Genomic DNA, 17,269 nt, shown 5'->3' on the forward strand with positions numbered 1-17,269 from the left:
ATCATTATTTAATTAATATTATTGTGGGTTTAATGAGCAATCATCTTAACGTTAATTTTGTTGGGAGTTTACATTTGGGCCATTATTATTCTTTAATTTTGCAAGGAGGTTATGCTTGGCACATTTTCACTATCATTGACTTTTATTTATTATTTCTTGCGGGGAGGTTACAAGCTTACCCCTACTTTTTTCAGAATCTCGAACAGCTTGCACCATTTTATATTGTCGAACGCTTTTTCCAGGTCGACAAATCCTGTGAAAGTGTCTTGATTTTTCTTTAGCCTTGCTTCCATTATTAGCCTTAACGTCAGAATTGCCTCTCTCGTCCCTTTACTTTTCCTAAAGCCCAACTGATCGTCACCTAGCGCATTCTCAATTTTCTTTTCCATTCTTCTGTATACAGTATTATTCTTGCAAGCAGCTTCGATGCATGAGCTGTTAAGCTGATTGTGCGATAATTCTCGCACTTGTCAGCTCTTGCCGTCTTCGGAATTGTGTGGATGATGCTTTTCCGAAAGTCAGATGGTATGTCGCCAGACTCATATATTCTACACACCAACGTGAATAGTCGTTTTGTTGCCACTTCCCCCAACGATTTTAGAAATTCTGATGGAATGTTATCTATCCCTTCTGCCTTATTTGACCGTAATTCCTTCAAAGCTCTTTTAAATTCCGATTCTAATACTGGATCCCCTATCTCTTCTAAATCGACTCCTATTTCTTCTTCTATCACATAAGACAAATCTTCACCCTCATAGAGGCTTTCAATGTATTCTTTCCACCTATCTGCTCTCTCGTCTGCATTTAACAATGGAATTCCCGTTGCACTCTTAATGTTTCCACCGTTGCTTTTAATGTCACCAAAGGTTGTTTTGACTTTCCTGTATGCTGAGTCTGTCCTTCCGACAATCATATCTTTTTCGATGTCTTCACATTTTTCCTGCAGCCATTTCGTCTTAGCTTCCCTGCACTTCCTATTTATTTCATTCCTCAGCGACTTGTATTTCTGTATTCCTGATTTTCCAGGAACATGTTTGTACTTCCTCCTTTCATCAATCAGCTGAAGTATTTCTTCTGTTACCCATGGTTTCTTTGCAGCTACCTTCTTTGTACCTATGTTTTCCTTCCCAACTTCTGTGATGGCCCTTTTTAGAGATGTCCATTCCTCTTCAACTGTACTGCCTACTGCGCTATTCCTTATTGCTGTATCTATAGCGTTAGAGAACTTCAAACGTATTTCGTCATTCCTTAGTACTTCCGTATCCCACTTCTTTGCGCATTGATTCTTCCTGACTAATGTCTTGAACTTCAGCCTACTCTTCATCACTACTATATTGTGATCTGAGTCTATATCTGCTCCTGGGTACGCCTTACAATCCAGTATCTGATTTCGGAATCTCTGTCTGACCATGATGTAATCTAATTGAAATCTTCCCGTATCTCCCGGCCTTTTCCAAGTATACCTCCTCCTCTTGTGATTCTTGAACAGGGTATTCGCTATTACTAGCTGAAACTTGTTACAGAACTCAATTAGTCTTTCTCCTCTTTCATTCCTCATCCCAAGCCCATATTCTCCTGTAACCTTTTCTTCTACTCCTTCCCCTACAACTGCATTCCAGTCGCCCATGACTATTAGATTTTCGTCCCCCTTTACATACTGCATTACCCTTTCAGTATCCTCATACACTTTCTCTATCTGTTCATCTTCAGTTTGCAACGTCAGCATGTATACCTGAACTATCGTTGTCGGTGTTGGTCTGCTGTCGATTCTGATTAGAACAACCCCGTCACTGAACTGTTCACAGTAACACACCCTCTGCCCTATCTTCCTATTCATAACGAATCCTACACCTGTTATACCATTTTCTGCTGCTGTTGATATTACCCGATACTCATCTGACCAGAAATCCTTGTCTTCCTTCCACTTCACTTCACTGACCCCTACTATATATAGATTGAGACTTTGCATTTCCCTTTTCAGATTTTTTAGTTTCCCTACCACGTTCAAGCTTCTGACATTCCACGCCCCGACTCGTAGAACGTTGATTATTCAATATTTTTCTCATGGTAACCTCCCCCTTGGCAGTCCCCTCCCGAAGATCCGAATGGGGGACTATTCCGGAATCTTTTGCCAATGGAGAGATCATCATGACACTTCTTCAATTACAGGCCACATGTCCTGTGGATACACGTTACGTGTCTTTAATGCAGTGGTTTCCATTGCCTTCTGCATCCTAATGTCGTTGATCATTGCTGATTCTTCCGCCTTTAGGGGCAATTTCCCACCCCTAGGACAAGAGAGTGCCCTGAACCTCTATCCGCTCCTCCGCCCTCTTTGACAAGGCCGTTGGCAGAATGAGGCTGACTTCTTATGCCAGAAGTCTTCGGCCGCCAATGCTGATTATTTATCAAAATTTAGGCATTGGCAGGGATCGAACCCGGGGCCGAAGACATTTTGATTATGAATCAAAGACGCTACCCTTTTTTTTTTCTCATAACTTTAGACCGACGTGTGGTTAAAAAAAAAAATACAGTGGACGCGAACATGCGACTATGAGTTTTAAATGCACGACGATTACCACTTTTTTTTTTCGCGGGCAAGCGCTCTACCATTTTTTTTAACGCGGTTCCTCCGCTTTATGGTCCAACAACGCGACCACTTTTTTTTTCAGCTATCCTAACCACTTTTTTTTGAACAAAATGAAAAAAAGGGAAAAATGATTTTGGAAGGTTTGTTTTTCTGCTTTTTTATTTTTATTTTATTTTATTTTTATACAAATGGATAAAAGGAAGGCCGTTCCTCTTCGGCTACATAAACAGAATAATAGGAAGTCGTCCCGTTACGACAAAGGATGCTCCATACTATAGCCCGCTGCTAATTTTTCGATGACTGTCTTCTCGTTGCTGTGTTGTTTCCGTTGTTTGTTCAATCTCATAAAAAAAGGAACTGGGAAGAGGTGCTATGGTTATCTTCTCATGTCATCGATAATCCAGCTGCGAGGCGGATTATGGAATGCGCTCCAAAGAAAATTAGAAAAATATTGCCTATATTTAGGGTTCTTGACGATCGCACAATGTCGTTCCTTGAGGTAATACCAAAAATCGGGTACTGTCTTTCCGCCATTACCGAAGAGGGAGTGAACAGCGTGGCCGCTGATCCACGTCACAGAGTTCGTTTTTGCTCTTGGGAAATAAATCTTATCAGGGAAAAGAAATGATCGGGTAGTTATCCTGTCGGGAGTCGTGCGTGTGAGAAAAGCCAATATCTGACGCACCAAATACCAAACGTCCTTTGCCGATCCGCATTCGAAACGATGTTCATCCGTGTCAATCACTTGGCATGTGGCACACAAGGGTGAATCAGCTAGGTGGATGTGATGTAGGCGGGACTGGCACAACTGTTTCCCATTAACAGTTACGTACCATGCAGATTGCACGTTAGTATCAAGAGTGGTGGCATTCACTGCCTGCCACACCGCGCGCCACTTGGTGTTGGGGTGTTTGCTTTCAATCACATTCGGCATCCTGTTCATTTGCATGGCAGCATATACCGCCCTCGTCATCATCAAGCGTGTGGGTAGTAGTGCGGTGCGGATGTAGCTTAATTCAAGGAAGAACTGGCTAATGTAGAAGAAAGGTGCTGGGATGTCCGATATCAGCACAGGGGGTGCGAGTGAGATTGGTCGTAAGGCTTCCAGTAAGAGACTTGTGAGGCACGTCGGACTTCGTCGCCACAGTTGCAGGTGACAGCTGACGAACAGGGCCTTCGCTCTGTTCTGAACATGACAAAGGCCTAAACCCCCTCTGCTCCTCGGGAGGGTTAGGGACTCGTAACGAATCTTAAATAACATGCCCGTATTAACAAAGGATCCCAAAACCGCCAACATGCGGTGAGCCAGGGTAGGTGGTACGGGGAGTATCTGTGCAAAATGGGGGATACGTGACGCCAAATAGACGTTAGCATATCGTGTCCATTGCAGGAGGTCTAGATGTCGCAGACGGTGGTCACTTATTCCTGCTCTCATCTGATTCAATAAACGCCTGTAGTTAAGGGCTGTTGAACGCTTCATGTCAGATGTGAAATCAATGCCAAGACAGTGGATTGTGTCACTGATTCTTAGCGGTGCGACACTCTCGTCGGGTAGGCCTCTGCCTATAGACAGGGCGTGTGATTTGTGGAGATTGAGATGGCTCCCCGATGCCGCGCCGTAGGTCGCCCCCACGCCAGTGCTGCACGAACTTCGTCATTATTGCGAAGAAGGAGTACCAGATCATCTGCATAGGCAGTGCAGCAAAAAGTGTGTCCACCAAGGGATATTCCAGTCAGGCGTTGTCGGAGGCCGCAGAGGAGTGGTTCCAAGACGAGGGCGTACAATATCGCCGAAAGAGGGCAGCCTTGTCGCACCGATCCCTGGATCTGTATCGGCGGCGTAAGACGGCCATTATATAACACCTTGGACGTCACGCCGCGTAGGAGACGCATCAGTACATTAACTATGACGTCCGGATACCCCATGTGTCGCAGTACCTCCATCAAAAATGTGTGGTCGACTCTGTCAAAGGCCTGGCTAAAGTCGAGTGAGGCCAAAACTCCTGGCAGTTGGCGAGCTTTGGCTAGCGCGATCATATCTCTATATCGGCACAATGCAGTGCGAATATTATGGTCACCACCTAACGATGCCTGGTCCTGCGACACAACACATCTTACTGATCGCTTTAGGCGTGCCGCCAGAAGCCGGGTGAAAATCTTCAAGTCACTGTTGAGTAAGGTCAAGGGCCGATAGTCACTGATCCTGGATCCGCCTCGTGGTTTGTGTATAGGCACAATCAGTCCTTCTAGGAAGGCCCCAGGTATCTGCGTCGTGGGAGACATAAGATCGCGGCAAATATCAGTCCATGCTAGTGCCAACAATTGTTGATACGTCCGGTAAAATTCCAGAGGAAGACCATTAGGTCCCGGGGACTTATGAGCAGCCCCAGCCTGTATTGCTTCAATGATTTCCTCTTCCGTTACATCTGCAGTCAAATCCGCCGCCGCTGTCGGAGAGATCGAGCCATAAGTGAGTTGAGAGACTTCGGCGATCACCTCTGGGGGATGTCGATGTTCCGAGTACAGCCTAGTGTAGTGAGCATGAAGGGCGTTTCCTATGTCGCGCTGGGTATCAAGGCGTCGTCCGTCTTCCGTCGTGATAGCGTGGATCAGTGTCCTGCGTCGGCGCCGTCGTTCTGCAATGACGTGGTACATAGACGGTTCCTCCTGGGCCACTCTGTCTTGAGTGCGCGCTCTGACGATCGCACCCTCAAGGTGGCAACGTGTTAATCTGATGATCTGTGCCTTGGCACGGTTCACCGTCATCTGCCGTGCAGGTGAGTACAGCAGTGTTGTACATTCCCTTAAGATGCTGTAGTAAAAGTCCATGGCATGTTTCTTCCATGCTGCAACATCTCGGCCGTAGCCTATCAAGGTCTTCCGGAGGGCTGGTTTGGCGCAGAGTAACCACCACGACAGTGTAGACCGGTAGGTACCACGCCGGCGGCTACAAGAGTCCCACGTGTTCTCTATAAGGCGGCGGCATTCCTGAGAAGCGAGGTGGGCGGCGTTCAACTTCCAAGGACCACGGCTGTGCCATACCTTCTGGCGGCCGAGGGTAATAGCGCAGATGTAGGCCTCGTGGTCAGAAAAAGCTGTGGGCCAAACTTCGGCAGCTCTTGTCCCCACCGCTATGGAGCGCGAGATGTAAATCCGGTCGATGCGGCTGGAGGAATGGCTGGTGTAGTGAGTAAATCCGGGCCGATCGCCACAAACATGTTCCCACGAGTCCACCAATTGAAGATTATTTATACTTGTCGTAAGTTCTGCGCAGGGAGAATGATGTGGTAACTGATCCTTAGGTGCTTGGCTACAGTTAAAGTCCCCTGCCATTATCAAGGCGTCCTGACGGCCCATAAAGAGGGGCGTGATTGTATGAGCGAAAAAGGTGGATCGTTCCCGACGCCGACCAGATCCTGACGGTGCATAGATGTTAATAAGTTTGACTCCTTGGATAGTAAGAGCCATGCCTCTGGCGTCAGGGAGATACTCGACGTCGTCTGCGGATATTCCTTCGCGGAGGAGGATCGCCACACCACTGCCATTTGCAGACGCATGTGAGACCCAAGTCTTGTAGCCATAGGGGCCCTTGAAGTCTGTGACATACACCTCTTGAAGGAGCGCAATGTCGATGTCTGCTGCGTTGAGCAGGTACTGTAGCATCTTTAGTTTATGTCGGGCACGTATGTTGTTGATGTTAATCGTCGCTAGACGGTACGTTTGGTCAGCCAGGTCGGCAACTGGGTTGTGTAGGAGGCCAGGTGTGGGCGGCAGGGGCGGCCCCACAGAGGCTGACGATACAGCCGTAGTCACTGTTGTTGGTCGGTGCTGGGTACAGCCGCGGGAGCATCTCTGCCTTCGGCATCCTCCTGGTGCTGTGGCTCATTCTCGACATCATCCGCCCAAGAATCAGATGCAGCAATTGGTAACTGTTGATGAGTGCTGTCAGTAGAGCACTCGCGCGCATGTTCAGTAGCAGAAGTGATGTTGTCAGACTGAGGCTCAGAAATTGTATCCGCCGTAGCATCGTGACGGGAAGGGTGAGTTGTGGTGGTAGAGTCCTGATTGTCGTCCGACGCCGGATGTTCGTCCGAGTCACACATCCGAAACAGGCAATCATCGGATGGCGTATGGCGCCGTTTCTTGCGTTTTCGAGGGGACCGTTGTTTCCGGACATGTTGTTCTGTGTCAGAGTGCGGGTGACAATCATCTGATGCGGTCTCCATTGGTAGGAAGGCAGAGGTCGGGACAATTTCAGTTTCTACTTCCATCTTCTCTTTAGGCTCGTCTTGGAGGCACAATTGATCACCGTCTTGAGGCAAGTCTGCCGATGACGTCGTAGAGGGGGATATGCTGTCCGCCACACTCATCGACCACTGACTGCAATAAGGTGTTACGATCCTGGGCAGGAACAGCTGTTGCGGTTGCAGCCGCTGCATAAGTGATAGGGAGTGAAGTAGGCGTCGCCGGGGATGGAACTTCACCAACCGGTGTCTGAGTCAGTCGGCGTTGAATGCAGGCCGATCGAACATGTCCTTCCTGGCCACAGCCGGCGCAAGTACGCGGTTGTCCGTAGTACATGACAATGGCTCTGCAGCCGCCAATTACTAAATAGGATGGCACATGCTTCGTCAGTGCAATCTTAATTTGTCGCACTCCATTTAAGAGGGGGTACGTTTCAAACGTTTGCCATTTTTCAGCCAAGTGGCTTAGCACGTTGCCGTATGGTTTGAAAGCTGTCACCACAACATCTGGCGGGACTTCGAATGGCAGCTCGAAGACCCTCAGAGTGCGAAGGCCTAATCCAGCGTGAGCGATCGTGACAGTTCCTATGTGACCATCAGAATGCTTGAATTTAAGTCCATGAGCGTGTCGACACACAACATCAGTGCACGCCTTTTCATTGATCATTTTTATGTAGACGACACTTTGTGTTATAGAAAAGTGGATCCCAATGATGTCTTGAGGTGCAATATGAAGTTCTTACCGGATGAAACGTTCAATGTCAAGTGCTCGAGGTCTTGCATAGTCCGCTTGAAATGTGATCTTAATGGTGGACTTGCGATACGAGTGCGCCATGGCGCTACCGAGACACGGACGCGTGACACTCGCCGCAGCGGAAGGTAAACAGTAAACACTCGCGCGCGCGGTGCGCTAACAGGGGGACACAGGCACGACGACCTTGCCCCACCGCTGCTAACAGCGGACTGACCCCTAGACCTCGGGTCCTAGTCCTGAGAACTTTTGCTGTTATAAGGAGTTGCTTGTCTTTAACAAGAGTCGCTTGCTGCGCTAGCTGCTGCCTCGCTTTCCTCCCACAGTGACGTCACTGCGCCAGCCAATCACAGCCGATTTAGCTTCGGGCCCAACCTCTCTATTAAATAAGCTTGGTACGCAACAGACTTCATGATGGGATTGTGCAGCCGAAGACCTCTCAAGACTCCGCCACTCCGTTCACACTACAGTGTAGCGTTTCGTGATGCAAAAAGCCATAAATAAAGTGCGACGGACTATTAATACGACGATAATTGTAAAATACCTGCGCGAGAGATAACTACTCTGTGGAATTTAAGCATCTCCGTGCGAACTCGATAACAAAGATATACAAACTAGAATGAGATTTTCACTCTGCAGCGGAGTGTGCGCTGATATGAAACTTCCTGGCAGATTAAAACTGTGTGCCCGACCGAGACTCGAACTCGGGACCTTTGCCTTTCGAGTTAGAGTCTTGGTAGGGCACACAGTTTTAATCTGCCAGGAAGTTTCATATACAGACTGTATTAATCTACGGCAAAGTCACAATTATTCCATGTTGGACATTGGAAGAGAGATTTTCTATGTCAGATTGAGAGGAGATTGTTGGAAGCCGCCATTAAGGCAGTAATTTATGTTTTATGGTATTGAAGAAAATATATATATATATATATATATATATATATATATATATATATATATATATATATATATATATATAAAAGCACAAAAGGAGTATCAGGTGTGTAGAGTTCATAACCCTTAATCATTTCAAAAGAAATATTCAGTGATTATGAAGATGCAAGTCGTTCGGAAGTGTTGTGTGGTTTGATGGTGCGAACCTGCAGTTTTACACGATTTTGGGATTCGTCGGGAATATTTCTCCTAAGACCTAAATAATTTCACGAACTAAAGCTACATTCCATACACATGACTCAGCGTAGCACTTGGCTGTACCGATCGATTTTCGTAGAGCGATAAATTATCTTTAGCGATTTCAGGTGGAGAAGTTCGAGCAATAAGACTCAACAAGATCTGCTGCTGCGAAACGCATATGGTATTCAGAATGAGATTTTCACTCTGCAACGGAGTGTGCGCTGATATGAAACTTTCTGGCAGATTAAAACTCTGTCCTTGACCGAGGCTCGAACTCGGGACCTTTGTCTTTCGCGGGCAAGTGCTCTACCAACTGAGCTACCCAAGCACGACTCACGCCCCGTCCTCACAGCTTTACTTCTGCCAGTATCTCGTCTCCTACCTTCCAAACATTACAGAAGCTCTCCGCTACAGAGTGAAAATCTCATTGTGGAACCATACCCCAGGCTGTGGCTAAGCCATGTCTCCGCTATATCCTTTCTTTCAGGAGTGCTAGTTCTGCATCGTTCGCAGGAAAGCTTCTGTAAGGTTTGGAAGATAGGAGACGAGATACTGGCAGAAGTAAAGCTGTGAGGATGGGGCGTGAGTCGTGCTTGGGTAGCTCAATTGGTAGAGCACTTGCCCACGGAAGGCAAAGGTCCCGAGTTCGAGTCTCGGTCCGGCACACAGTTTTAATCTGCCAGAAAGTTTCGCATATGGTATTACCGTATTCTTTAACTTACTGAGAACAGTAAGCAATATAGACTTAATAATCACCGCAAACATAACTAAAAGGACTCAAATAAAAGGAGCAAACAGTGAAAAGGAATCGCTGAACCAAACCATAAATAAAACTTAATTAATAATAATACGCAATCACATTAATACAGGGCTTAACAACGCCCGTTTTGAGCGCGAGTACTCGCGTCTGCTCAGGCACGTGTTCGCGAGCAGGTGCAAGGTCGCGGAGTAGGGAGGGAGGGGTGGGAGGGGAAATGCGCGCGCACGTTTGAATGTGATCTCGCGTTCTTAGCAGATTTAACTAGTCATCTGAATGCTTTGAACATTTTACGACAAGGTAAAGATCTGCTAATTACTCACTTCATAGATCGAATACGAGCTTTTAAAATGAAATTGACACTTTGGGTGAGTCAGCTGGAAACAGGAAACCTAGCTCATTTTCCTAAATTATCATCCATGCAAGATGTTCACAAAGACTGTGAATGTTATTCACATAGTTTAGTTGATCAGCGCTTTCAATATGTGACAGCACTAGACAGTGATTTTGATCTGTTCTCTCCATATTCAGCGAATATTTAAGAGATTCGTCGTGAGCTGCAGCAAGAAATTATTGACCTGCAGTGTGACAGAGAATACAGAGACAAATTTCAGAACAAGAAAAACATTTTGGAATTCTACAGACACTTCCCTCAGGATAGATTTCCTCGTTTGCACAAACTGGCGGCTACAATAATATCAATGTTCGGTTCCACGTATGTTCATGAACAACTGTTCTCTGCAATGAAATGTAACAAGACGCGCCTGAGAAACGCATTGTCTGATCGAAATTTAAACTGCAAGCTGCGCCTACAATGCACAAGAACAATTACTCCGAACATAGACGCAATTGTAAAGGGCAAAAAGTACAAGATAACCGAGAATACCACACTTCAGTGACACCTTTTATTGTGTAACAGTTCACAAATTAATGCGAATGTAGAGGCATACACTAAGCTAATAAAATTATGTGGCACGTGTACATTCTCCTTTATTTGTTTCATTTGTCGCATTAATAATTCGTGAGTGATATCCCTGCAGGTGGCCGCGGATTTACATTGACTGGAGGCAGCTGTTGTGTGCCCCACGTGACTCTCCCCACTCTCCGCTCTGGTCCGGTAGTGGGGGTAGCGTGCTCGCGCTGCTCCGTGCTCGCGCCTTGCTGCTCACAGCTTGCTCCGCGAGCACGTATGTTGTGAAGCCCTGCATTAATAAAACGCCCATTAAATAGTAGAGAGAATAAAAATAAGAACTTTAAAGCAGGGGTGCTCGTGTAAGATGGGCTAGAGCACATGAACATTAGACACGAGACCAGTGGACCAAAACGCTCTTCACAGACGAAGTGCGAACAGGCTTGCGCCTTGACGACAACTCTGTTCGGATATCGAGGCGCACAGATGAACGCAATCATCCCTCAATGACTGTGGAACTTCACCAACAATCCGGTGGCTCACTCGTATTCTCGCCACACACCACTCGTTACAATTGAAGGCAACAAAGCTGTAGTGCATGAAAACAACATTCTCCAACCAATAGCCAATGCTTTTGCAGAGACTGTAGGTTAATAGGGTTCACTCTCCGATACTCTTCCACTACAACCTCTTACTTCACACACGTTAGTATGATTGAAAAATCTCGCGGAGAGTGATCTCTCAACTCTCACAGACGCTCTCATCGTGACGTGCGTAAACGCTCCCACATCTGCTCTCACAAGGCTCTCAGACATTTGCAGAAAATGCTCACAAGGACTATCAGCTAAAATTCGCCCCTAGTGTAAACAATTCTTCGAGTACTATCTGAGAGTACCAAATTGTCTGGGAGCAAAAAACTCTAGCGTGTATCCCAGCCAGTTTATGACCTGATACGAACAGTGGCTGTGCCCTGTCTTCAAAGTCTCCAAAACGTTATCTTTCAACGAGATAACGCAGGACCGCATGTTGCACGTGCTGTCCTCACCAACTCGATACAGTGGAGGTTCGACTGTTGTTCTAGCCAGCACTTTCTCGTGACCTCTCACCAAGCAAACATATCTACTGACTGGTTGCTGAGCAACTGGCGTGCCACCGCTCACCAGCTACTGCCAATGGTGAACTCTGGCACAGAGCTGAGTCTGCATGGAATGATGTACGCGTATCTGTCATTTAAGCCAGTATTTACTATCCTTCCCTAGTCTTTCAGTTTCGAAGGCCGGCAGTGTATGTTCTTTGAAGATGAGGCATGAAGTATGAGAGTGATTTATAACCTTTATGCAAATCAAGTGGGGAAGAGAAAAGTGGAAGCCCAAGAAAGGTAAGCTCGTGATAATTGTGATAGGTACCTTTGTTTTAGCCATCAATCTTCTGACTAGTTTGATGCGGCCCACCACAAATTCTTCCCGTGTGGGAGGCTCTTCATCTCAGAGTAGTTCTTGCAACCAACGTCCTCTATTATTTGCTGATGTATTCGAATCTCTGTCTACCTCTATAGTTTTTTGCCCCTTGACAACTCACTCTATTACCATGGAAGCCCATAGAAGTTATTCCCTGATATTTTAAAACGTGTCCTATCTTACTGTCCCTTCTTCTTATTAGTCTTTTCATATATTCCTTTCTTCGCCGATTCTGCAGACAACCTGCTCATTCCTTACCTTGTCAGTCTAGCTAATTTTCAACTGTCTTCTGTAGCACCACATCTCAAACACTTCGATAGTTATTAAATACAAAGTTTATGTGTTGTGGATTGGCAAGACAGCCAACCCACTATGAGAGGAAGCCGAAAGGCACGCGTTTTAGCTCACGCAGGCTGGAGGGAGGTCTGGAACAGGTCAAGGAAATGAGACTAACAAAACACGTACGTAGCTGCTGGAATGCTTAACTTCAATCCATAATTGGTGAACATCGCTCTTGACGGTACATGTTTTACAGCATCAATAGTAACTGGTAATGGCGCCTTGTTAGGTCGTAGCAAATGACGTAGCTGAAGGCTATGCTAACTACCGTCTCGGCAAATGAGAGCGTATTTTGTCAGTGAACCATCTCTAGCAAAGTCGGCTGTACAACTGGGGCGAGTGCTAGGAAGTCTCTCTAGACCTGCCGTGTGGCGGCGCTCAGTCTGCAATCACTGATAGTGGCGACACGCGGGTCCGACGTATACTAACGGACCGCGGCCGATTTAAAGGCTACCACCTAGCAAGTGTGGTGTCTGGCGGTGACACCACATTATGGATGTCAACAGTAACCATACCTCATCATTAGTGTTGGTTAACTTTTAGGTCGAGAGGTTATGTATGAAGTAGAAGAATAATTCACAGTAAGGATATAAGGGAGAAGGGTTAGGATGCCAATGGGTCGCAGATGACGTCGTTCTCCTGGGAGAACTTAGAGACCCGCAATTATTAAATGATATGAGGCTCAGTGGGTTACTGGGTGCCAGATTAGAAGTTCAGAAGTTCGTGGTGCAGTTCTCAATCGGTCCTAAGATTCCCATCCCTTATCTCTCCTTTCGTCTGTGGGAGTGATTTGTTTATGTGAAAAACGCATTGAGGATCGGTGACGACATTAAAACTATAGGTTCCCCCTACTGAAACTCCATGGCGTCTCTCCCTGAACTTCAAACAGATTGTGTTGTGTTTGGCCACCATACACAACGAAAACACCGTCACGGTGAGAATAATGTAGGTATCCGCCAGGTTTTAGTTGTTATTTCTGGGTGGGCCGTTTAACCATGGGAATGTGCAGTTCACAAATTCAAAGTGAATGAAACAAAAGACACCAAAAATTAAAGTAAGTTTGCGATCTGCTCAGAATATGGATTCTAACTACCGCATTTGCGACACTTACATTTCGCTAAACATCAGATAGTGTGTGTCATTCAGCAACAAAAGGGGGCTGGGAGACGAAGAGCCACGAGACTTTCTTCAACAAACTCAACCCCCTTTCTCTCCACATGGAAGGGACACTCAGTGCTATTGCAAAAGTGAAGAAACGGAATACTGCTTATTTTACGAAAAAAGGGGGAACTCAACAGAAACTTCCCCACTCATCGTGTACAAGATGTACGTTAACAAAATAGAGGCTGGTACTGGCCTGGAGTAGTGTCCCATGCACTGGTCAACCTCTTCTGCACCAAGCACACTGGCTGGAGCGACTCATTCGATTGGATACACCAAAAATTTTGAGTGAATGCAACCAACTGTGTTAGGGTGCACGGTTGGTGCCACGGCGTCTCATCCTTTGATGTCCGTACAGACAAGGCAAACATGTCATGCCCTATTATTGTTCGGGGACGGCAGTGGTGGCATGGTGGACACTGCCCTCACTGAGGACAGACGCCGGCTCTAGCCAACAAAAGTACGGAGTGAGCCACCCCCAGGGACACACGCTGCTTCAAATGAGACTCACTGATCGCCTTCTGCCAGCAAACACGAATTATACACCACAGCGGAAGAGCTCATTTCCAGTGAAAATACCACAAATATCTCTTCCCAAGCAGCAACGGCCTTGCCGCAGTGGGTTCACTAGATCCTGTCAGATGACCGAAGTTAAGCGCTGTCGGGCGTGGCTGGAACTCGGATGGGTGACAATGGGTGTTGCCATTTTTCGGGGTGCACTCAGCCTCGTGAGACCAGTTGAGGAGCTACTCGACCTACTAGTGGCGGCTCCGGTCAAAGAAATGCATCCTAGCCACTGGGAGAGCGGTGTGCTGACCACACGCCCCACCTATCTGCATCCTCATTGAGGATGACACGGCGGTCGGATGGTCCCGAGGGACCACTTGTGGCCTGAAGACTGAGTGTTTTTTTTCCTTCCAAGTAAGCGTGCCCAGTATATTGAATATAATAACCACGAAACAGTGGCAGAAAAGTGAAATAGTATCACATAGCAATAAATGTGTATGAGACAGGCGAAATACCCTTAGACTTCAAGAAGAATATAATAATTCCAATCCCAAAGAAAGCAGGTGTTGACAGATGTGAAAATTACCGAACTATCAGTTTAATAAGTCACAGCTGCAAAATACTAACGCGAATTCTTCACAGACGAATGGAAAAACTGGTAGAAGCCGACCTCGGGGAAGACCAGTTTGGATTCCGTAGAAATGTTGGAACACGTGAGGCAATACTAACCTTACGACTTATCTTAGAAGAAAGATTAAGAAAAGGCAAACCTACGTTTCTAGCATTTGTAGACTTAGAGAAAGCTTTTGACAATGTTAACTGGAATACTCTCTTTCAAATTCTGAAGGTGGTAGGGGTAAAATACAGGGAGCGAAAGGCTATTTACAATTTGTACAGAAACCAGATGGCAGTTATAAGCGTCGAGGGGCATGAAAGGGAAGCAGTGGTTGGGAAAGGAGTGAGACAGGGTTGTAGCCTAACCCCGATGTTATTCAATCTGTATATTGAGCAAGCAGTAAAGGAAGCAAGAGAAAAATTCGGAGTAGGTATTAAAATTCATGGAGAAGAAGTAAAAACATTGAGGTTCGCCGATGACATTGTAATTCTGTCAGAGACAGCAAAGGACTTGGAAGAGGAGTTGAACGGAATGGACAGTGTCTTGAAAGGAGGATATAAGATGAACATCAACAAAAGCAAAACGAGGATAATGGAATGTAGTCAAATTAAATAGGGTGATGCTGAGGGAATTAGATTAGGAAATGAGACACTTAAAGTAGTAAAGGAGTTTTGCTATTTAGGGAGTAAAATAACTAATGATGCTCGAAGTAGAGAGGATATAAAATGTAGACTGGCAATGGCAAGGAAAGCGTTTCTGAAGAAGAGAAATTTGTTAACATCGAGTATAGACTTAAGTGTCAGGAAGTCGTTTCTGAAAGTATTTGTATGGAGTGTAGCCATGTACGGAAGTGAAACATGGACGATAAATAGTTTGGACAAGAAGAGAATAGAAGCTTTCGAAATGTGGTGCTACAGAAGAATGCTGAAGATTAGATGGGTAGATCACATAACTAATGAGGAGGTGTTGAATAGGATTGGGGAGAAGAGAAGTTTGTGGCACAACTTGGCTAGAAGAAGGGATCGGTTGGTAGGACATGTTTTGAGGCATCAAGGGATCACAAATTTAGCATTGGAGGGCAGCGTGGAGGATAAAAATCGTAGAGGGAGACCAAGAGATGAATACACTAAGCAGATTCAGAAGGATGTAGGTTGCAGTAGGTACTGGGAAATGAAGAAGCTTGCACAGGATAGAGTAGCATGGAGAGCTGCATCAAACCAGTCTCAGGACTGAGGACCACCACAACAACAACAATAAATGACAGTCATGTCAGACTCTTAATGCTGAGTAAGCCACTTCAGAGAGCTCTAATGGGACGATGCCTAGAAAAGCACTGTGATATTTAAACCAGTCTTCGGATTGATGATAGCTTTACCTAACTGTAGGAACATGCTTAGCACAGAATTCGAGTTGAGGTAAAACATGCTTAACCAACAAAATGACGAACAGCATTAGGAATGATAACAACGACTGACTGAACACCAAAATTCTGCACGAAACTCTGTCAAGTACTGGGTTGGTATAATTAAGGTGTAGCTACTCAAAAATGTCCAGTGTGGGTTATAATTATCGTATAGCGGCGAAACTTGGTAGATATTCTAATGTGTTAATGCAGAATCGATTTACCCTGGAAAAAATAAATTCCAGTTTTGACCACTACGTGCAAATCAGGCGCTGTGAATGCAAGAAAAACGTATAGAAATGTTTCCATATGTAATGGCTTCGGAATGGAAGGTAGGCAGAAAGGTCAAACAATTGATAAAGGCGTAATTTTGACTTTATTATTAAACACGGCTTACACGATTTCTTCAGTATTAGCACCAGAGATGTCGACGAGGTTTTGTACACCACCAGATCTGCACCTAGTGGCCAAAATTGGAACTATTTTTTTCCACTGTAAATCGGTCCTACAGTAACACATTAGCATATCTACCAAGTTTCGCTGCCATAAGAAAATTACAGCCCACACTGTAACTGTGTGAATAGCTGCACCTTAAGTATAAGCACCCGGTAGGATGAAGTGCATGGCACAGGGTACCTCCCATTGCAACACATACTAGAATTTCCTCCCATTCCATTTCCATATGTAGTGTGGTAAGTATGATTGTAAATTCCCCTATGTGTGCTGCAATTTGCGTAATCTTGTGTTCCAGGTACCAACGAAGCGATACGTAGGAGACTTAATACTGATTCTTGAAGCTCCAGAGAAAGGCATAGGAAGTGAAAAATTTGTGCTATATCGTAAGCAGCGGGACGCAAGACGACAAAAGGAAGAGAAGTGTGAAAAGCAGATTGGTGCAGATAAGCAAACGTTTCTTTTGGTAATTAACTCTACATGTGAATTAAGAACTGATATCTCATTAAAATGTAACTTGTGATGCAGCCTGAGGAAGAAATTCCGTTGACTCCAACTTGTAAGAGGTCTTTTGGTAATTTTATCGAAACAGCTTTTTAAGTTTCAACATGTTTGTTCGAGGAAAACTTCGCTACTAGTTCTACGTAAGCGACTGACTTCAGTAAAACAAGTTCCACCATTACCGTAGGATATTTGTACTGGAAATGAATTATCAGAATGCTGCTAGAGTCTGTAGCGTTGATTTTATGTCTCTCCCTCTGTCTCTCTCTCTTTATCTCTCTGTCACTCACTCATTCTCGGCACATGTGTGTACCCACTGATTAGGTTCCCACACTCTCGATTTAACAGACGGTAATCAGAGTATCAACCTACGCAGAGACGTTTGTGTGTGTGTGTGTGTGTGTGTGTGTGTGTGTGTGTGTGTGTGTGTCTGTGCGATCGACTTGA

The sequence above is a fragment of the Schistocerca nitens genome, chromosome 2 (assembly GCF_023898315.1).
Source record: "Schistocerca nitens isolate TAMUIC-IGC-003100 chromosome 2, iqSchNite1.1, whole genome shotgun sequence".
NCBI classification, from domain to species: Eukaryota; Metazoa; Arthropoda; class Insecta; order Orthoptera; family Acrididae; genus Schistocerca; species Schistocerca nitens.